Source organism: Triturus cristatus, chromosome 3_2 (genome assembly GCF_964204655.1).
Source record: "Triturus cristatus chromosome 3_2, aTriCri1.1, whole genome shotgun sequence".
Taxonomy (NCBI): Eukaryota; Metazoa; Chordata; class Amphibia; order Caudata; family Salamandridae; genus Triturus; species Triturus cristatus.
Window position 1 is genome coordinate 115,822,263 of NC_140584.1, and position 22,978 is coordinate 115,845,240.

The following is a 22,978-nucleotide window of genomic DNA, read 5'->3' on the forward strand; positions in this document are numbered from 1 at the left end:
CACCTAGGTGCCATCACATGTCGGGGGATCACTTGCTGCTTCTCCAGCAGGAAGTTACGGCCCTCTTGGCCAAGGGGGCCATCGAGCGCGTTCCTGGGCCAGAAGTAGGACGTGGTTGTTATTCCCACTACTTTCTAGTCGCCAAGAAGAACAAAGGGGGCCTGCGCCCCATCTTGGACCTCCGGAACGTCAATCGCTTCCTCCGGAAGGAGAAGTTCAAGATGTTGACTCTGGCTCAGGCCTTGTCTGCCCTTGACCCTGGAGACTGGATGGTAGCGTTGGGCTTGCAGGACGCATATTTTCACATCCCCGTCCTGCCGGCCCACCGGCGTTAACACGGTTCACGGTAGGCCAAGAGCATTTTCAGTTTGCTGTGCTTCCCTTCGGCCTTACCAGCGCCCCTCGGTTGTTCACGAAAGTGATGGCGGTGGTCGCAGCTCACCTGCGCAGGTCAGGGGTGTCAGTCTTCCCCTACCTCGACGACTGGTTGTTGAAGGCGGGCTCACCCCAGACGATCGTCACCCACCTTCAGACTACGCCAACTTCCTATATTTGCTGGGGTTCTCCATCAATGTGCCGAAGTCGCACCTGAGTCCCTCTCCGAAGCTCCCCTTCATCGGAGCGGTTCTGGATTCGATGCTATTTCGGGTTTATCCTCCCGAGCAGCGAGTCTGGGATATTCAGGCTATGATTCCGATCTTTCAGCCTCGATCCCGGGTTTCAGTCAGGATGACCCTCCGGCTCCTGGGCCTGATGGCCTCCTGCATCCTGCTAGTACAACATGTCAGATGGCATATGCGGGCTCTGCAGTGGGACCTGAAGTTCCAGTGGGCGCAGCATCAGGGCAGCCTGTCCGATCATGTCCAGATCTCGGAGGGTACTGCACAATTGCAGTGGTTGGTCACGAATCGCGATTGGGTCACGAATCGCGATTGGGTCAGTGGCAGATCCTCTCCCTTCCCCAACTGGAGCACACACTGATGACGGATGCGTCCCTCCTGGGATGGGGAGGCCACTTGGGAGAGGCGGAGATCAGAGGACTCTGGTCTCCGGTGGAGTCCCGGCTCCATATCAACCTTTTGGAGATTCGAGAAAGCATTCCTTCCCTCTGTCCGGTGGAAGTGTGGTGCAGGTGTTCACGGACAACACCACCGCCATGTGGTATTGCAATAAACAGGGCGGGGTGGTGTCCTGGATCCTCTGTCAGGAGGCTCTGCGCCTCTGGACATGGCTGGAACGTCAAGGCATTACCTTGGTGGTTCAACACCTGGCAGGTTCTCTGAACGCCAGGGCGGACAAACTCAGCCGCCGGTGCTTGATGGATCACGAATGGCGTCTGCTCTCGGACGTGGCGCAAGGTCTCTTTCTGCAGGTGGGTAGAGCCTTGGTTAGATGTATTCGCCACTGAAGAGAACGCACAATGTCATCAGTTCTACGCGTTGGAATTTCCAAGGCGGTGCTCGCTCGGCGACGCTTTTCGTTGCGAGTGGAGTTGTGGTCTGTTGTACGCCTATATCACTTCTGCCCAGAGTGCTGAAGAAGATTCGGCGCGACCGGGCCCAAGTCATCCTTGTGGCTCCGGATTGGACACAAAGATACTAGTATCCTGAGCTACAAGGCATGGCGATCGATCCCCCGATCCGACTGCTTCTTCGGGAGGATCTTCTGTCGCAGCAGCAAGGGACGGTCCTCCACCCGATCCTGTCCAGCCTCCACCTCCATGCGTGGAGATTGAGCGGCGGCAGTTGACAGCTTTTGATCTTCCTCCCGAAGTCTCTGATGTCATTTTGGCAGCCAGGCGTCCCTCCACTAAGCCGGTATACTCCCTGCAGATGGAACAAGTTTGTGGCATGGTGCACAGCTAAGACTGTGGATCCCCTTTCTGCCCCTCTTTCCGAAGTCCTTGTGTTCCTTCTTTCCTTGGCCCAGCAGGGCTCTTCTCTGGGAACTATCAAAGGTTATCTTTCGGCCATCTCTGCCTTTTTACGGCTTCCAGATCAGCCTTCTCTTTTTAAGTCCCCGGTTGTTAACCGTTTCGTAAAAGGCATTGCGCACACGTTTCCTCTGGTGCCGTTCATAATGCCTCAGTGAGACTTACACCTTGTTTAGACATATCTGATGAGCTCTCCCTTCGAGCCCCTTCATACCTGTCCTTTGGGTGTTCTTACTCTCAAGACAGCTTTCCTGGTAGCTATCACCTCTGCCAGGAGAGTGAGTGAGCTTCAGGCTCCTTTCCTTTCTGTTCATCCGGACAAGGTGGTTTTACGGACCAGTCCTTTTTTGCCAAAGGTTGTCACGCCCTTCCACATCAGGCAGACCATCACTTTGCCCACCTTTTTTCCGCCTCCGCATCCTTCAAGGGAGGAGGAGAGGCTCGACCATCTGGACCGAAAACGTGCGCTCGCATTCTATCTGAAGCGTACACAACAGTTGCGGGTGGATGACCAGCTCTGTTTTGGCTACGTGGGCACCAAAAAAGGTCAGGCTGTGCACAAACGGACCATCTCGCGGTGGGTTGTTCTGTGTATCAAGGCATGTTACTCCTTGGCTAAGAAGGAGCCTCCTGAGGGGCTGCGTGCCCGTTTGACCAGGGCAACTGCAGCCACTGCTGCCTTGCGACGTGGCGTTCCCTTGCAGGACATTTGTCAGGCAGCTACGTGGGCCTCGTTGCACACGTTTACCAAGAATTACTGCCTTGACAGTCAAGTCTGGAGCGACGGCTTGCTTGGCCGTTCTGCCCTCCGTGATTTTCTGGTGTGATCTTGTTCGCAGACCCTCCACCGGGGTTGGTATTGCTGGGGTATCTATTCTAAGGTAAGGAATCTATCACTAACGTGTCTTTTTCAGATGCACAAGTTACTACTTATGTAACTATATATCTGTAAGAGACATTAGTTAGTGATAGATTCCTTACCGCCTCCCCATTCTGCGAACTGATTCTAGGGTTAAGGTCATCCCCCTTTCAGGGCCCTAGTTTCATGGCACCAGTGGCCAGTTTCTTGCATGGCTCAGCGTTCCTGGCGCGGCAAGTCGTGAACAGAACTGACGTTTGCGTGCATGGGTGGCGCCTAAGTAGTCTCCGTGACGTCATCTCCGCGCTTACGACGCCAGCGATGGACGCGGAGCCGCATGATGCCACCTACTGACGCGCAGGGGTACTGCTAGCAAACCTTTCCGGATCCAGTCTGATGCCTGGGGATATTCTAAGGTAAGGAATCTATCACTAACTAATGTCTCTTACAGATATCGTTACACAAGTAGTAACTTGTGCGTCAGCTCTTATGTGATATTTACATTGAAGATAATGATGTCATCATTTTCTGTTTAGGTCTCCTTCCCAGCTGTTCCGTTCCCGTCCTTCTTTCCCTCGCTTGATCCGATCATCATTCTGTGTTGTTTAAAATCAGAAGTGAAACGATCAAGAGGTGGACTAATTTTGAGCATCAAATCAACTCCGAGGTATCTCCAGGCTGACAGTCGGATGTGAATCCATTTTGGAACTAAAATAAGTGTGTTTAGAGTCATTTTCATGCTCTGAATCGGGCAAAATACAAGCTTCTGAGTAGGAGGAAAAGTATATAAAAATGGCAATTTTGGTCACAGGGTGGCCTCAAGTGGTTATTCAACATGAGGCGTGATACAGTTGACATTTTGAATGATTTTTTGTACAGTCCAAAAAATCCATTTTCTGATGCAAAACGATTATTGCGGACCTGAGGGACTTTATTCGAATGGTCAGTAATAGTGATTATTTTAATATTTAATCTTTTGGCTGTAAATGACTGTCAGAGGTGAATCATCACTTCTGGAAATAAAATGAGTATGTTTACAGTCATTTTCATGCTCAAAATCAGGGAAAATATTCAAAAAACCTATATTGGTGGGTGCCTGGTACTAAGTTACAATTCCAACAAAGATCACTTTCTCGTAGTTATAACCTATGTAAACGGGCGGGGGTCCAATGTAAAAGATTGTGTGAGATGAACTTAGATTGTGTAAGTGAAGTAGCAATTTTATTACGTAGGAAAAATTTCCCAATCAATTGCCAGGTGCCTTGTGAAATGTCGTCTTCAAAATAATGAGACCATTTAACATAAGTAATTGTAGAATGTGAAGGTAGTGGAGCGGATAAAAATGTATACATTTTAGAAGGAGAATGCCCGAAATGTATCCACATAGAAGTGACACAATAACCTGATCTGTAGAGAGGGGTATTTTAGAAAGTTTAACCTTTAGTTTAAAAAAAGAATAATAATCAATTTTGCTGAGGTTATGTTTCCTGGCCAAGAAAGAAAACTGAAGAGGACCATGATTAGAATCATAAAGGTCTTTCACCAATATGATACCTGTGGCAGCCCACAAAGAGGCCGTGCTAGGATCAATGTCAGTAGAAAGTTTAGGATTAAAGCATAAAGATGACCCATCTTGATTTATGAATAGGTTTGGATACTTTTTTATCAATATATTTTAATGCACTAACCGTGTCTAATATAATATGATGAGAATATGCTAAAACAAGCGTTGAGGCTGTGAGAAAGGAAGGAGTGGATAAAAAAGCGCTTAACTCTGTCAATATGAATCCAAGGAGGTATATGTTGAGAGTCCGGTAAGAACCAAAGTGCACCTTGAGACGCTAGAAAGGCAATCTGATATAGATTCCAATCCGGAATATTACAGCCACCCAAGACAGAAGGCTTCCTAAGGTGTTTGTAAGCAATTCTAGCTTTTATTCCATAAAAAGTTTGAAGAGATGAAATCAATCTCATGGAATAAGGCAGGGGAAAGTTATATAGGTAGCATGGAGGATGCAAAATTGATAATCAGGCTTATCATTTTAAGAGTTAATCTGCCACACCAAGAAATACATTTGGGAGACCAGGAAGACAAAAGATCCTTAAACTTAGCTATGATGTGGGATTCATTGTGATGGTATCTGAAAGATCTTTACAGAACCAGATCCCTAAATATTAAATGCGTGTCGATTGCCCTTTAAAGCCTGAATCACCCATGTGAGAAGGAAAACACAGAGAATTTAGAGGGGAGAGTGTACCCAGAGATGACAGAAAAATCATGAATGATTTTTAGAGAGAACGGCGATCGCTGTTGCAATAGCCTCTGAAAAAATAAGGACGTAATCAGTGTAAGCAGGCGTTTTAAGTGTATATGATCCGAAATGAAAACCCTTAATACCCTGGATCAGATTAAGTAGATGAAGAAGTGAGTCTATGGATAGGAGAAAGATAAGGAGTGAGATGGCACCCTTGTCTAGTGCATTCGCGAAGATTAAAAAAAAGACTTGGCACCATTAATCCTGATATTAGCTTTCAGTTGAGCATATCGAGACATAACCATATGAATAAAGGAGTCACCAAGGTTATGGGATTCTAATGCTGCTTGTAGAAAAGGCCAAGAAACTTTGTCAAAAGCCTTTTCGACTTTAAGGGTGATCACCACCAAAGGTAATGTGGAAAGTTTTGCTTTTTCTAAAATATGACAAAAAGTCAGAATATTGTTTATGGCAAGCCTAACCTTAATGAAACCTGTTTAGAAATCATGGATAAGATTGGGAATATGACTCTCTAAGCGTCTAGCTAAGATTTTGGCAAAGATTTTAGCTTCCATGTTTAATAACTAAATTGGACTAAGGTTTTTAGGATCAGAATGATCCTTAGCCTCTTTCAGTATAACAATAGTAGCCTCAGCAGCCGAGCCTGAAACCTTGCCAGAAAAACATAATTATCAAAACTCTTCTTAAGATATTTGACTATTGAAGGAGTAATTGCTTCCTAGAAGGCAATAGGAAACCCATCCCGACCGGGAGCTCTCCCCGAACGAGTAGCCTTGATAGACTGGATGATCTCATCAGTATCAATTGGTTTCCCCAGTTCAGTCATGTCAGCATGCAAAATAGTATTAGTAGGGATCGAATTAAGAAATTGTTGGCAGGTACTCTTGCTACATTGATCCCGAGGTGTTTATAAAGTTTCAGAGAATTCTTAAAAAACCCCTAGAATTTCTTTGGTGTGAAACTTCTTCGATCCGTTTTTATCAGGAATATGAGTAATATGGGTCGCATTGGTATTCGTTTTCTGATATTCGTATACCTGCCGATCAAGAAAAAACTGCAACAAGAGGGAGTGGAATATGCCCTGCAATACCCTTCAAGATTAAGACTCACCTACAACGGCAAGCATCATATCTGCAGCTTGAGAAAGTCAGCTCATCACCGACTTTCTCAAGAAAACGTTTAAGACATCCAAGAGAGCGGAGTGCTCCCCCTCGGGAAGCAGAGAAGACACGTCGCAGCATGAAGATGAGTAGTGACAGCAGACAGAGGCAGCCGCGGTAACTGTAATGGGTCAGATTATAAACTATCCACGACACCGGACCTTGATCTACTTTCATTTAACAGTTATAAGCACATATATGGCTCTAGGCCATAGGAGGTACCAACCAAAGCCAGCATGAAACCTCAGGACATCGAACTCGAAATCCAAGGCACCCTCCTGTACAGCACAGAGGTGCAAGGAGTTGCTGCCACTCCCCCTAAAAAACACACCCCTAAGGCAGATCCCCTTTCCCCCACTTATGGGGAGTATATTCATGGTTTGATGTTCAGTTTCCATATGTGGGAATGCTGAGTTTGTTGCTAGCAAGCCAAGTTGCAGCTCAAGCATATTTGGGACGTAACGTCAGTGAAGCCGTGGCTGGAAGTCATTATGAACGTAAGACTTTGACAAAATACTGGTATGTACCATGGAACATACAGCAGAGGCACGGAATAGCTGTGATGAAAGCTAAACTGGCTTGTATATATGTTTCGGGTTGGTTAAGGGGGGCGGGGTTAATACACGGCAAGTTGGGGACGCCGATGTGGTTGGGAAATCGGGATAACGCAACAGGCATTAATAGGCACGCAATGAAAGCGAGAAGCACACACAAGTATATCAATGGGCACAGATTCACACACACAGGCAAAACATATGCATTTCTCACTATCAGGCAAATTGCAAGAGTCCAGAGCAACAGACTGCGGGGGTGGGGTTCCTGACCTGGAATATTAGAGGCTTAGGAGACCCCAGAAAGAAGACACATATTTGCCTACTTGGACAGAGAGTCTTGTGAGCATAGACATGCTATAGGAAACGCACACCATACCTTCTAAGGGGACGCAGTTGGCAGCGCGATGGGCCTCCCATACACTTCTACTCGTACTCAGCCTACTAACGAGGTACGGCAATACTCATTAAAAAAATAGTACCATATGTCAAGGAAGGCTCCTTAACTGACCCGCAAGGGAGATATTGTATGACTTGGGGTAGACCAGCGGCAGAATCCATAACTTTAGTAAGCAGTTATGGACCCAATGTCGATGATAAAGAGTTCTTCATTAACCTATGGGTGCAGATAGTGAGCAAAGGCTCGACCTATCTAATATGGGGAGGAGAGTTTAACTTGACGCTCTACCCACCCAGGAACCGCTCGAATCCCTTGCTGCATCACAACACCAAAGCACAGCGACAGCTGCAGCAGAAAATAACAGAGAACATGCTAGTTGCCGTTTGGCGTCACCATCATCCTAAACAAATGGAAAGGACATTCTACTCGGCAGTACATAATAATTGGTCCAGATTAGATATGTGGCTTACCTCTAAACATATAGCGGTGCACAGCCTTTCCACTTGGCACTTACTCTGATCATTCCCCAGTATACATGCAGTTGAACCCACCAGGTATGCTGAACCAACCCAGGGCGTTTGCATGCCACATCATTATTGGACACGGCATTCAGGGCAGAATTAGAGGAAGCATTAGAATAATTCCTGAGAATTAATACAGACTCCGTACCTTCATTAGCTACTGTTTGGGAAGCATTGAAGGTTACCATAAGGGGGTTGACATGTTGAAACATTTGTTTACACAGTCCAAAAAATCGATTTTGTGATGAAAAACGATGACCCCGGACCTGTCGATTTTTCTCCAGATGGTCAGTAATGGTGATTTTTAATGTTTAATCTTTTGACTGTAAATGACTGTTGGATGTGAATTATCACTTTTGAAACTAAAATAAGTATGTTTAGATTCATTTTTCTGTCCGAAATTAGTCAAAATAGAATCTTCTGAGGAGGATGTATAGTCTGTAAAAATGACAATTTTGGGCACTGTGAGGCTTTAAAAAGTGGGTATTCAACATATGGCATAATCCAATTGATGTTTTGAATCATTTTTTGTACAGTCCAAAAATCAAGTTCCTGATGAAAAACGAAGACCCTGGACCTGTCAAACTTTCTCCAGATGGTCAGTAATGGTGATTTTTTAATGTTTCATCTTTTGACTGTAAATGACTGTTGGATGTTAATTATCACTTTTTGAATTAAAATAAGTCTGTTTAGAGTCAATTTCCTGCCTCAAATTGGTCAAAATAGAAGCTTCTGAGTAGGAGGAAACATCTGAAAAATGGCAATTTTGGTCACTGAGAGTCTTCAAAAAGAGAGTTTTCAACATGAGGCACGATCCAATTGACATTTTTAATAATTTTTTGTACAGTCCAAAAAATCTTTTTTCTAATGAAAAATGATGACCCTGGCCGGACCTGTCGAACTTTCTTCAGATGGTCAATAATGGGGATTTTTTTTAATGTTTAACATTTTGATTGCAAATGACTGTTGGATATGAATGATCACTTTTGAAACTAAAATAAGTATGTTTAGTGTCAGTTTCCTGTCCGAAATTGGTCAAAATAGAATCTTCTGAGCAGGATGTTTAGTCTGTAAAAATGACAATTTTGGTCACTGTGAGGCTTTAAAAAGTGGTTATTCAATATAAGGCATATTCCAATTGACATTTTGAATCATTTTTTGTACAGTCTAAAAAAATCAATTTTCTGATGAAAAACGATGACCCCGGACCTGTCAAACTTTCTCCAGACGGTCAGTAATGGTGATTTTTCAATGTTTAATCTTTTGACTGTAAATTACATTTGGATGAGAATTATCACTTTTGAAACTAAAATAAGTGTGTTTAGAGGTATTTTCCTGCCCAAAATTGGTCCAAATAAAAGCTTCTGAGTAGGAGAAAAAGTGTGTAAAAATGTTAATTTTGGTCACTGTGACGGTATGAATAGTGTTTTTTAAACATGAGACATGATCCAATTGGCATTTTGAATCATTTTTTGTACTGTCTAAAAAAAAGATTTCATATGAAAAACAAAGATCCCGGACCTGTCGAACTTTCTCTAGATGGTCAGTAATGGTGATGTTTGAAAGTTTCATCTTTTGACTGTAAATGACATTTGGATGTCACTTTTGGAACTAAAATCAGTGTATCTGATAGAGGCATGTAGGTGAATTCTTTAACTTAGAATATCCCCAGCCACCAGACTGGATCTGGATATTTTTTTGGCAGCAGCACCTCTGCGTGCTGGGGGATGATGCCACACGACCCCGCCCTGACATCGTCCACGTATGTGACGTCAGCGAGGTCATATAAGTCCCTCCCGGCGCGCTGACGTCAGTTACCTACTTTTCCGTGTGCAACACGGATCCGGAGTCAGCGGTTCCTCTGGCCTGTTTTCAGGCCCTTTTTCGACGCTTCTCCCCTGGAACAGTGTGCGATGCCCGTACTTCCTGTTCACTGCAAATGTCCGCGTCGGACTCGCATCTTATCTGCATTTGGTGTCTGGGCGAGCCCTGCAACTCCACGGACTGTGACGCCTGCCAACACTTCAAGCTGAAGTCCCAGCGGGATCACCCAATGAGGCACCTTTCGGCACGGCTGTCCCGGTCAGAGTCGTCTCGTCCCACGGCCTCCTCAACGCATTTCCGTCGTCGATCGCCCTCTGGGGCCCGCGGCCGTCGTTTGCCACTTCTCGGTAAGTTGCGGCGCTTGTCGCCGAGGTCCTCAACCTCACCTTCATCTGTTTTCAGGGGCACTGGCTCTCGGAACAATCCGGACATGCGCCCCCAATAGTCATCCCCCCTCTATCCACCCTATCCGGGTGCGAGGGCGACTCGGGCCTAAATGGAGGTTTATGCCACAGCCTTGCAGGCCTCCCTTGGGTCCTCTCCCGTCCCTGAGGCATCCTCGGGGCTTCCAGTGGCTGTGGGGTCCCTGACGGACTCGCCGGTGGGTTCTCCCCCGGTGTCAAATGAGCATTTGCCCTCCAGGGATGTCGGAGGTGTGGTATCGTGTGGGCGCGGCCCGGCTGGTTCCCCCTCTATGATCCATATCTAGTCAGGGTGCGGCACAGCTGGGTCCCCCTGTACGACCCATGGCACCCCTGCTGCGCCGCATAGTACCGTGGGGCTCCCTGTGGCGTTGCAGGTAGTTGCTGGTGCTCAAAGCCTCGCTTTGTGCACGCCTCTGTCTTCTGGGCGGAGTCCGCTTCTTTCTCCGGAGTTGGGGCCTGTTCGGGTTGAGGCTGAGACGGCGCCGGTGCGGCACCGGAGATTTGCCTCCCTGGCTCCGTTTCTTCCTTCGGAGTCAGTTCGGTTGAGGCTGAGTCGGCGCCGGAAGCTAGCATCCCTGGCTCCGGCGCCTTCTCCTTCTGAAAAGGAGCTTATTGTGGATTCGGCGCCGGACCGAGCCGACTCAACGCCGGATGGAGTCGAGTCGGCGCCGGGCGAAGCTCGGTCGGCGCCTACTAAAGTAGTTTCGGCACCGCATCGATGCCGGGTTGTTGACTCTTCTCCGGAAGCGTCCGGAGAGAGTTTGGCATCGGCCTCACGCCAGATGTATTCTTGCCTGTGCCTCCCTTAGAGTATTTGGATCTGGCAGGATCCCCACCTCCTAAAGAGCACCCGCACCCGGCAGGCTCCTCACTTCCTCAAGAGCCTCATCAGGATCCCCATTCGTCAATGAGACTCCCCTCAGTTTGGCATTGGTTACACCCTCACTGTTTTGGGAGGGTTAGCTTACAGCTCTCACCTACTGATGAGCTACTATCCCTTCCTCTGAGGGCTACTGAGGCTGGTGCAGCTTTTCTCAGAGTGATCTCTTTGGCCACTCGGATTTTGAACATGCAACCGCCTTCGGCGCCCTTGTCTGGGGACCCTTTACTTGATGTCCTTCACCATGGGTCAGGGAATGTGGAGCCGCTTCTGCCCATTGAAGCGTCGCTTTATGATGCCCTTTTGGGTACCCGGGTTCGGCCAGCTTCTGGTGACCCGGTGGCTCGTTCGGTCTTGCACTGCCACAGTCCTGCTCCACAGGACCCAGTCTGCTTATTTGTGCATCCTGACGTGCAGGGTTTTTCTTTGCAAACTGCCTTCCCTTCCTTGCCCCAGCTATTGCTTCCTCCCTCCCGGGAGACCAGATGGCTTGAGTCATGGGGTCGGATCATCTTTGCCTCCACTAGTGCTGCACGACGGTCACTAAATACGGTGTGTGTCCTGGCTCGGGCTACCTCTGCCCTGTGGGACTCTGCAGAGTCTTTGTTCTCCACCATCACTGAAAGTGCCTGTGTTGACCTACTTCGTCTTCTCTGGGATGGCCGTGACCTTGCTGAGTTTACGATCCGCTCCGCCTTGGATACTGCTGATTCCTTAGGCCGAGCTATGGCTGGTTCAGTCGCCTGGCGGCCCCATACTTGGTTACGGGATAGCGTCTTCCCAGAAAATATCAGGGAGAGTCTTGTTGATTGGGGATGAACCAATCTGTCTTTAAAATAGTGGACATGTTATCACGAGAAACATGTGTAGGAAGGTGTAACTGAGTGAGTGCTATTTGCAATAAGGCCTGTGGCATGACAGGCTTTCCTGTCATTGTCTGCCTGTAAGTGAAATCCGAAGCATCCTGTTGTACTCCCCTCTTCTTACATAACTCTTTTTCTTCAGGTGGGGCACTCTCCTGTACCTCTCAGAGGTGCAGCTGTGCAGTGCGATCATATTTCTGTGTACTGTCGATAGTGTATGGAAGTGTTGGATCAGGTGTATCTGAGAGTGGCGAATCACTGGCGTCATCAACTGCACTGCGTGTATCTTCCTGTACTGCTAAAGGTGCATCTTGGGCAAGCAGAATGGGGGCACAGTGATGTTGTGGTGATGCTGTGAATGGTGATGGTACAGGCTGGGGTACTCTGACTGCTGCTTTTGCAGCCCAATCTGCCAGGGCATTACCTCTAGAAACTAAATCTTGGCCATTTGTGTGTGCCACACACTTCACTGCAGCTACTTCGACTGGCAATGTCAATGTGTCTATTAACTCCTCAAGTAACTGTGAATCACAGGCGTGCCATCTGTTTTGAGAAAGCCACGCCTTTTCCATCTCACGATGCTGGAATGTGTTGTTGTGGTGACATATGCGGAATCGGAATATACAGTGATTCGTTTATCTGCTCCATGTTTTAGAGCTGCAATCAGTGCTACTAATTCTGCTGCTTGTGCTGATTAATGTAATGGCAATGTTATTTTCTGTACAATGCTTAGAGAATCGGAGGAGCCATTTGGTTGTGCTCTGACCACTGCAGCTCTTGTGTATCTTATCCCGGTCTTTTGATCAATGGTAGAGGAACCATCAGCAAAGTGAATTGTACTGTCTGGCAATGGGTCCTCCTTTGCTGTTCCTGACTCATCTGGACAGTATGTGGCACAGTCATGAGTGTCATCATCTGTGGTGGCAATGGGATGGTGTGAGAAGTTGGCCTGGCAGATGCTGGTCACTAGTTATAGTGGCCAACTTGCACCAGTCCAATTCGACTCTTATGGTAGATAGGTTGAAGACAACCTTTTAAAGAAAGCTATCCTTGTGGTAGCTGTGGAGAGCAGCCTTCAGGCTAAGTCTCAGAGGAATGTAAAGCAGCTTGTTTTACCTTATAATCTCTTGAATTACCAAATGAAAGGACACCACACAGGTATATATAGTAAATATATATGTATTTATTTCTAGACACACTCTACTAATCTCTTCATGAGATTAGAAGCCAGGAACACATTCAAATATCAATGTTTCACAATAAGTTAAGCACAAATATGGCTGGGGCTCTAGGAGCGTACCAGACCATATACTAAAAAAGAGGTTTAGGAAAGTCGACTTGCAGAATGACAAGGCCTAGGGCCTGTAGATTCGCTGGGGCTTCACTACTGCAGTGAAAGCAGGTAAATAACAGACCCACGGGAGACGCATGCAGTGTGTAAACACAGCCGCGGGTTCCCTATTGATTACAATGGAGCAAGTTGCGGTTTGACTTTTAAAGTTTTAGGGTACTTCGAGGAAGTCTACAAGCAAGCCACTTACAAGGTAAGTAATTCAAGGGCCAACACACACTAGGGCACTGGAGTGCATGACTTACCTCACCCAGGGAAGCCGGGGGCATAGGTGTCTTTTGGTGTCGGGTCGCGTCGCTGTTTTCTATGTAGACCAAAGACGACTTGCTGCTTGCGGCGACTGAAGAAGTGTCCGGTGGAATCCAAGGCTGGATTCAAGATGCAGATGACCTGAATATTGAAGGGACAGTGTTCACAGTCACTTGCCAGTGACCCGGGGCCAGGAAGATGGATGCCCACGGATGTCGGGTGATTTCAGGTGATCAAGGGTGTTTTGACTCTTCGCTCACGAGGTCCAGGAGAGATCAACGATGACCAGCAGCTGGATTCGGAATGTCCCACGACGTCTGCAGCTGACTGCGGTGTCGGCAACCGGATTGGAGCCAACAAGCCTTGGCAACGGCAAGTCTCATGAAGAGTGAAGAAAGTCGATGGTGCAGACCAGCAAGGTCTGAGGGACTCACCCAGCGAGGGTGAGTGAGGGCAGGCCTGGAGCAGCCAGGGGAGCCCTTTGAGTTGATAGGAAAGTCTTCGGGGACTCACAAGCCAACGGGCAAGGGATCGCGAAGACGCCTCTTGAGGAAATGCTTCACAGGAGCCCACGGTCACTCGGGACAGGGTAGGCCTCTGATTTTCACTGAAAAACCTGCTGGCGCTTGTGCCACAAATGGTCCAAAGCACAAGTTCGTAGAACGTCGCGAAGGGGTTGCACTCGACAATAGTGCACGGTGTGAGAAGTTGGCCTGATATGTAGTGCTCACTATTCTAGTGATCACTGTGTATCGTTCCAAACGACCCTCATTGATGATTGGTTGCAAGTCAACCTTATAGACCAGCTATCCTAGTAGCGTGGATACGAGCAGTCTTAGGCTAAACTCTAGAGGGCGTGTTAAGCCAGCTGTTTACCATCACATATACCCCTTGAACACCAAGTGAAAGGACACCACACAAGTTATTATGAAAATAAAAGGATATTTATTTATAACAAGACTACCCTGGCTCTTTATGAGTCAGGGAGCTAAGCACACTACAAAACTCTTAGGAAAATACTTCAGTTGCACAATTTACACAAATGCCTGAGGGGCACGAGAAACCATCTACACTAACAGTGAAATGCGAATGGTTAGAGTCTGGAGGTACTGATTCCGGAGTGTTCCGATCAGTGGGACTAAACGAAAAAGGAACTGGACACTTGTAGAGCGAACCTGCGATGGAGCACCGAGATGCTCGAGTTACCTAGCCCGGAGGCTGCGGCTGCGTGAAGTTCGGCAAGATGTCGGGAGTCCTCGTGTAGTCTCAGGAGCCTGAAAGAAGAAGTTGCTGGCAGGCGACCAGTGACGATGTTCAGAGCAATCCAAGCCTGGATCGGTGATGAAGGAAACCTGAAAGCAGAGGGGACTCAGTTCTCAACCGCTAGCCAGCGATCGGGTGGGTACCAGGGGGGTACCGGCTGAAGTCACCTCGACCAGGTGAGTGGGTGACATCGGACTCGGCTGTTCCTCGGACCAGGAGGCGCGGCGGCGACCAGGATGGAGGGCGAGCTGTCCCACGAAGGTGTCTGCTGCCGATGATGCTGGGCCCAGGAAGGGGCAGCGGATCTTGGCAGTGGCAACCCAAGCGGGGGAGTCAAGATGGCGTCGGGAGTGGACCAGGAGGGTCCGTGGTACTCCTCTGTTGAAGGGGAGCAAGAGCCAGTCTGGAGCAACCAGACCGGTGATGCAAATAATCTTGGAGCGTCGTGAAGAGGGCCACAAGCCGGTCGGCAAGTGGTCGGACAACGCTGGGAACAGCAAGAAGCGGAAGGGCCCCCACGCAGATCTCGTGGATGCTGGGGAGACAGACTTCGATGCTGGAGCTGCTCAGGGTTTAGGGCTTCTCAAACCCTAGGTGCACTCACTCGAGGGTCCCTCGGTGGGCGTGCTAGATAAGCGTCGTGCAGGTTCTGAAGATAGCCGGTCCCGCAGGTCTCGTCACACCTACGACTCTCAGCTGGGCTGATGAGGTAGGTAAAAGGTCAGAGATGGCAGGGAACTCTGGTCTCGTCGAGCTGGGCAGTCTTGATCCGTAAGAGACGTACAGCAAACCGCAAGCGCTTAGGTGGTGCCTGCTGGTGCAGGGTGGCTACTCCTTAGCCACAAGGGAGAGTCTTCAGAAATAGTCAAGAGTTCCTTTCGTGGAAAGTGGTTCGTGATTCGGAGTTATCCGATTATCTGATTATCCAATTTGGGAAGGGGACTCGCTCCTACCTTTATTCTAAGAAAAGGGGCTGGCCCGTGACTAGGTTCTACCTATGGGTGGAGCCAGGAGGGGGGTGGTTACACCCCTATCCTTTGTCCGGCTTCGCGCCAGCTCAGGGGCTGGTGTGCCCCCGAAACTGGTTTGAGCCGGGCTATGCACAGTGAGCACCGGGGTGCCACTTGCAATCACCTTCCTTTCAGCCCTGCCTACCTGGGATACACAAACCCTGTCTGGGATGGTGCTAACACCGCCCTCGACAGGAAACCCTTTGTCCAAGCTCCCCTTGCTGGAAGGTCCCCCAGCAGCAGGAGGTCAGACTTGTGTCTGGTGGCAGCATCCATTTTGTGATGCTGAGGCTTGAGTCAACTTTAACCGGGGTTCAAGGTTACTTCCATGTCGTGTTCCTCTAAAAGGGGGGAATGCTAACCCCGTCGCCAGGACTGGCGAGGGGTTCGTATTCCCATTCGTATGACACCTTACTCGACATGTGTAGGTGATGTGATGCCAAAGTTAGCAAATAACCGCAAGGATTATAATGCATTAAAAGTAGTTGGCCCGCGTCACCATGGAACGGCTATTAGGACTTGGTTCCGCAAGCCGTCGACGGGCTCAGCTCGCGCCAGAGCACCGTCCCACATGATTCCCTGCACTCTGCCTTCAGGATTGATAAGGCCTGCTATAGGAGTGACTGATAGGAATCCAAGTGTCCATTTTAGGGTTTAGGTGTAGGAATACTACACCTACAGCAACGGGTGATTACACCACGTGGCCCCGGCTGTCGTGCAGCCAGTTGTGTCAGATTTGGGCGGCCATTCCAGGGGTGGCATAATACATGCTTCAGCCCCTGGTAGGCCCTGGGTACACCGATGCCCTGGATACCTGTGGTATGCTGAGACAGGGACTGACAAGGCGGCCCAGTTCCAATTAGTGGATGCACCTAATGTACATGTGTGTTAATTTCGAGAGAGAACAGCTAGGCTGTGGGTCTGATTGGCAGGCCCACAGCCGGAGAAAGTCGTAAACCAATGAAGCAAAAGCAAAAAATCTGGGTGATCATAGGATTGCAGACCCTACTCTCCTACACACGGTACCTGGGTATTGCTGTTCCTCGTCACTCGTGGGGTCCACTCGCCTCAGCTCTGCTGGGGACTCACAATGGCCATCGAGAAGTCAGGAAATCCACTTCTGGGGCTGCAGGGACTCCGGACTCCGGCGGGAGCGGGAAAGTGTGCGACTGTTGATTAGAGTTTCTGGTGCCTGCCAAGCAGGGGAGTCACTCCTTGACTTCAAGGGAGATTCTTCAGTCTTCCAAAGGTAGTGGAACGTCGAAGGGCCAGGATTCTTCTTTGTAGAGCGTCGTCCAGGGTTATCTACCTTGCAATGGCAAGGTTTCCTATCTTATACTGAAGATAGGGGAGGGACTAGCTCTAGGACCACTCCTCTGGGAGGGTCAGGGTAGGGGGTGGTTACACCCACTTCCCTTTGTCCAGTTTCGTGCCAGAGCAGGGACAGGTAGCCCCTGAACCGGTTTGAGCTGGCATATGCACAGAGGAGCCTACTGCTCCCCCAGTGCAGGACTTAAAAGCACTCTAGAAGTGCACCCACCCCAATACACTAAATCCTGTTTGGAAGGTAGTGACACCTCCCTGTGACAGGATGCCTATTGTTGGGCCTCCTCCACTGCGAGTTTCAGTCAGCAGCAGGAGAGCAGCCCAGTGTCTGTGCTGGTGGCATCCATTTTGTGATGCCAGGGCTCTTTCAGATTTCTACCGTGTTACCACAGTAGGTACATGTCGTCCCCTCTAGAAGGGTGGGATCATACTCCCACACTTACTGGTGTGGGGGTATGATTCCAAGTTGTTTGACACCAAACACAACATGTTTTGATGCAGTCATTCCAAAGTTAGCATTAACCGGGAGGTTATAATGCACTTAAGAGTATATGGTTTAACCGCATCCACAAACAGCCACAAGGAATAGACCCTGCCAGCTGCAGAGGGGCCCTGCTCAGGCAGAGGCATCCCCTCACATTGTAAACCAAGCACCCTGCCCTCAGGATTGATTGGGCCTGCCATAGGGGTGGCTGATAGGTTTATGTGTGTGTGTATGGTGAGAATCTGAAAGAAACACGTTAGTTAGATTCCTCACCTTAGAATATCCCCAGGCGTCAGACTGGATCCGGAAGATTTTTCGTCAACAATACCCCTTGCGCGTCGCTAGGCGTCGTCTGCGGCTCCGCGTCCGTCGTCGGCGTCGTGCACCGGAATGACGTCGTCGGAGTACTTAGACGCCGCCCTCGCACGCTGACATCAGTTCTTCTTTTTTCCGCGCCATTAAGCGCAGATCCGGGAGAGCTACCCCTTTAGTCACTTTTTGACGAACTTTTTCGATCCTTTTTGATCTTGTCTCGACTCCGGTGCCGGTAGGATGCCTGGTTTTAAAGCCTGTGCTGACTGTAACCGCCTGATGTCGGTTACAGACCATCACCGCCGGTGCCTTTACTGCTTGGGCCTCGACCACGACGCGGAGTCGTGTTCGGACTGCAAGGCCCTGACCTCGGAGGCTAGACGGGAGCGGTCCCGTAAGCTTCTCGAGATTCGCCACTCGGCTCCGCGAGCCTCTCGATCCCGGTCCAGGAGGAGGTCCAAGGATCGGTCGCGGAGCCGCAGCCGACGTCACCATCGGTCGTCGGGATCCAAGTCTTCGGGTAAGTCGAAGCATTCCAAGAAGTCCAAGAGACGACACCGCTCTTCGGACTCCCCTCGCCGGTCGCGCGACTCGGCCGAGGGTCAGGGTGGTTCCACCCCCGCGGATCCGGCGGAGCCGCAGGCGCCGCGCAAGTCCCCATACCCACCGGTCCCTGGGACTGACGCGACGCCGGCGGAGGTCAGTGCCTTCCTCTCGGCCATGAGGAACCTGGCTCCGCCGTCGACGCCCGCTGGCGCGCCTTCGGGCCCCGCGGACCCCACTGGGCTGCCTTGCCTGCCGCCGGCCCCGGCGCCATTGACGGCTCCGGCCTCGATGCCGCAAGCGCCCGAGGGACCCGTTCCCGAGTCCCCGCCGACGCCGGTCGACCTCGTCACGCCTCCTCCGCCTGCGTCGACACCGGTACCACCCCCGACGCCGGCTCCGCTCGACGTCGAGCCCCAGTTCAGCCCCGCTCCGGGCCCGGCGCCGATACGGCGTCGATGGACGCCGCGTTCGGCGCCGCTGGAGACACATTATGTCTATCGCCCGGCTCCGCTCCTTCCTCCTGTATACCAGGAATCGGATGATGGGGACAACCGGGAGGGATCCGAGGATCCTATGGCCGTTCAGGCTCAAATGTCACAGGACTGGGCAGATGAACTGGGGGAGGCCAGTGGCCTGGATACCTCTCCGGACACTGGATTCGTCTCTCCTCCGACTGTGGCTTCGGAGGAGGGCGCTGCTTTCTCTGTGGTGCTGCGCAAGGAGGCCGCAGCCCTTGGGCTCGAGCTGCCTGCCGTGGCTGTGAGGACTAACGTCCTTACTGAGGTGCTTCAGTCAGCAGCAAGCTCCACTGAGCCTCTGCTGCAATTCAATGAGGCCCTCATTGACGTTCTGCAGGGCACCTGGTCCAAGCCCTCCACAGTTCCTCCTGTGGACAGGAACGTCGCCAGGCGCCTCGCCCTGCTCCGGGCGGCCCCAGTTTTCTGTCCCAACACCCTACCCCCGAGAGCCTGCGGTCTTTGAACACCGCCTGTCTCTTGGACCGTTATTCCCACTCTCTGTGGGATGCGGTGGAGGACGTGCTGCCCCTGTGTCCGGAGGAGGTCCGGACATGACTTACCCAGGCTCTGGCCGATGGGAGGGATGCAGCGCGCCATGCTATCCGATGTGGGCTTGACACTACGGACTCGCTGGGTAGGGCAATTTCTACCACAGTGGCGCTTAGACGTCACGCCTGGCTGCGGTCCACGTCATTTTCGGGCGATGTCCAGAGCACTCTCATGGACATGCCCTTTGATGGCACTCGCCTTTTTGGCGAGAAAGCGGACAGTGCGCTGAATCGCTTTAAGGACTCCCAGGCTACGGCCAAGTCCTTGGGCCTCTCGGCCCCGCGATCGCAAACTTCCGCTTTTCGCCCCTTTCGTGGCCAAGGAAGGGGTGCCTCCTCACGTACGCCTAGCCACCAGCCGCAGAACCAACCTGCGCGCGGTCGCGGACGTGGTTTCCGCCGAGGCGGTTCTGGAGGACGACGAGGTCAGCCCACATCCACCCCGGCAGCATCCGCCTCAAAGCCTTCCTAGTCCGAGCTTTCAGGCCCATTCCACGCCAGTGGGCGGCAGGGTTCGCCATCACCTGCTCCACTGGCGGTCCATCACATCGGACAGGTGGGTGCTGCAAATCGTCCGAAGGGGCTACTCCCTCCCCTTCGAGACGACCCCTCCAGCCATGCCACCGCAGCACCACCGTATCTCGGGGGATCATTTGAATCTTCTCCACGAGGAAGTTTCGGCCCTCTTGGCCAAGGGGGCCGTCGAGCGCGTTCCGAGCCCAGAAGTAGGTCGTGGTTGTTATTCCCACTACTTTCTGGTTCCCAAGAAGGGCAAATGGGGCCTACGCCCTATCTTGGACCTCCGGAACGTCAATGCCTTCCTCCGGAAGGAAAGGTTCAAGATGTTAACTTTGGCTCAGGTTCTAGCTGCCCTAGACCCTGGAGACTGGATGGTAGCGTTGGACTTGCAGGACGCATATTTCCACATCCCCGTCCTGACGGCCCACCGGCGTTACCTGCGGTTCACGGTGGGCCAAGAGCACTTTCAGTTTACCGTGCTCCCCTTAGGCCTCACCAGTGCCCCTCGGGTGTTCACGAAAGTGATGGCGGTGGTCGCAGCTCATCTGCGCAGATCAGGGGTTCCAGTCTTCCCCTATCTCGACGACTGGTTGTTGAAGGCGGGCTCGCCCCAGACAGTTGTCTCCCACCTCCAGACTACGGCGGATCTCCTGCATTTGCTGGGATTTTCCATCAACGTGCTCAAGTCACACTTGAGTCCCTCTCAGAAGCTCCTCTTCATCGGAGCGGTTCTCGATTCAGCGCAGTTCCGGGTCTATCCGCCGGAACAGCGGGTCCGGGATATACAGGCCCTGATTCCCATCTTTCGGCCTCTATCCTGGGTTTCGGTCAGGCTAGTGTTGCGGCTTCTGGGGCTGATGGCCTCCTGCATCCTACTAGTGCATCACGCCAGGCGGCGCATGCGGGCTCTGCAGTGGGACCTGAAGTTTCAGTGGGCCCAGCATCACGTCAACCTGTCCGACCATGTCTTTATCTCGGAGGGCACTGCACAGCAGTTGCAGTGGTGGCTCACGGACCTCGATTGGGTCACGGGCAAGAGCCTCTCCCTTCCCCAACCGGAGCATGTCGTAGTGATGGATGCGTCCCTCCTGGGAATCGAGAGGCGGAGATCAGAGGCCTCTGGTCTCCGGCGGAGTCTCGTCTCCACATCAACCTGTTGGAGTTGAGAGCGATCCGACTTGCACTGAAAGCCTTCCTTCCCTCTGTCAGGGGAAGTGTCGTGCAGGTGTTCACGGACAACACCACCGCCATGTGGTATTGCAACAAACAAGGCGGGGTGGGGTCGTGGACCCTTTGTCAGGAGGCTCTGCGCCTCTGGACGTGGCTGGAACACCAGGGCGTCACCCTAGTGGTTCAACATCTGGCGGGCTCTCTGAAAGCCAGAGCAGACGAACTCAGCCGCCGGTGCATGATGGATCACGAATGGCGTCTGAACTCCGAAGTGGCGCAAGGTCTCTCTCAGCAGTGGGGAGAGCCTTGGTTAGATCTATTCGCCACCGAAGAGAACGCGCAATGTCAGCAGTTCTGCACGTTGGAATTTCCAAGGCGGCACTCGCTCGGCGACGCTTTTCGTCACGAGTGGAGTTGCGGTCTGTTGTACGCCTTTCCGCCTATACCACTTCTGCCCAGAGTGCTGAAGAAGATCAGGCACGACCGGGCCCAAGTCATCTTGGTGGCTCCGGATTTGGCACGAAGGTACTGGTATCCCGAGCTACTCAGTATGTTGACCGATCCTCCGATACGTCTGCCCCTTCGGGAGGATCTTCTGTCGCAGCACCAGGGGACTGTCCTCCACCCGAACCTGTCCAGCTTCCACCTCCATGCGTGGAGATTGAGCGGCGGCAGTTGATGCCATTTGACTTGCCTCCTGAAGTCCGTGATATCATTCTGGCAGCCAGGCGTCCCTCCACAAAGACGGTATACGCCTGCCGGTGGAACAAATTTGTGGCATGGTGCACAGCAAAGGCTGTGGATCCCCTTTCCGCCCCTCCTTCTGAGGTTCTACTGTTTCTTCTTTCTTTAGCCCGGCAGGCTCTGCCCTGGGCACCCTGAAAGGTTATCTTGCTGCCATCTCTGCCTTCTTGCGGCTTCCTGATCAGCCTTCTCTTTTCAAGTCCCCTGTCGTTACACGCTTTCTAAAAGGCATTACTCACACGTTCCCTCCTGTCCCTTTTGTAATGCCTCAGTTGGACTTGAATCTTGTTCTCACATTTCTAATGTGTGCTCCCTTTGAGCATCTTCATACTTGTCCTCTTCGTCTGCTGACGCTTAAGACTGCTTTTCTGGTAGCCATCACCTCGGCTAGACGGGTGAGTGAGCTCCAGGCTTTATCTTCAAAGCCTCCTTTTCTCTCTGTTCATCCGGACAAGGTTGTCCTTCGGCCTCGTCCCTCCTTTCTTCCGAAAGTGGTGACTCCATTTCATCTTGGGCAGTCTGTCACCTTGCCCACCTTCTTTCCGCATCCTTCCAAAGAGGAAGAGAGGCTCCACCGTCTGGACCCAAAACGTGCGCTCTCCTTTTATTTGGACCGCACAAAGCAGTTCCGGGTGGACGACCAACTTTTCGTTGGATACGTGGGTGCTAAGAAGGGGAAAGCTGTGCACAAACGGACCATCTCTCGGTGGGTCGTTTTGTGCATCAAAATTTGTTACTCCTTGGCAAAAAAGGACCCTCCTGTTGGGCTGCGCGCCCATTCTACTCGGGCCACAGCGGCTACTACTGCTTTGGGACGGGGTGTCCCTTTGCAGGACATCTGTCAGGCGGCGACGTGGGCTTCGCTACACACGTTTGCCAGGCATTATTGCCTTGACAGCCAAGTCCGGAGGGATGGCTTCTTTGGCCGTTCTGTCCTCCAGGACTTTCTGGTGTGATCTTGGTTCGCAGACCCACCACCGGGGATGGTATTGCTTGGGTATCTATTCTAAGGTGAGGAATCTAACTAACGTGTTTCTTTCAGATGAACAAGTTACTTACCTTCGGTAACGATGTATCTGTAAGAAACATTAGTTAGATTCCTCACCGACCCACCCATCCTCCCCGTTCTGCGAACTGACATCTAGGGTTAAGGTTCTCCTTTTCAGGCCCCTAGATTTTATTTTTGGCACCAGTGTCGGTCTTTGCATGGCTCTGCGTTCCTGGCGCGGAAAGCTATGTACAAGAA

The 22,978-nt window shown here is 51.0% G+C and overlaps 1 long non-coding RNA gene across 2 annotated transcripts in view; it reads left to right on the top strand.

The window, feature by feature from the left end:
• Positions 1-22,978, top strand: part of LOC146856884 (uncharacterized) — a 166,089-nt gene that overhangs the window by 58,119 nt on the left and 84,992 nt on the right. For both annotated transcript variants that reach the window (XR_014979513.1, XR_014979512.1), the window contains exons 3-4: positions 8,237-8,298; positions 8,867-8,930. This is a non-coding gene — a long non-coding RNA (uncharacterized LOC146856884). The remainder of the gene's footprint in view (positions 1-8,236; positions 8,299-8,866; positions 8,931-22,978) is intronic.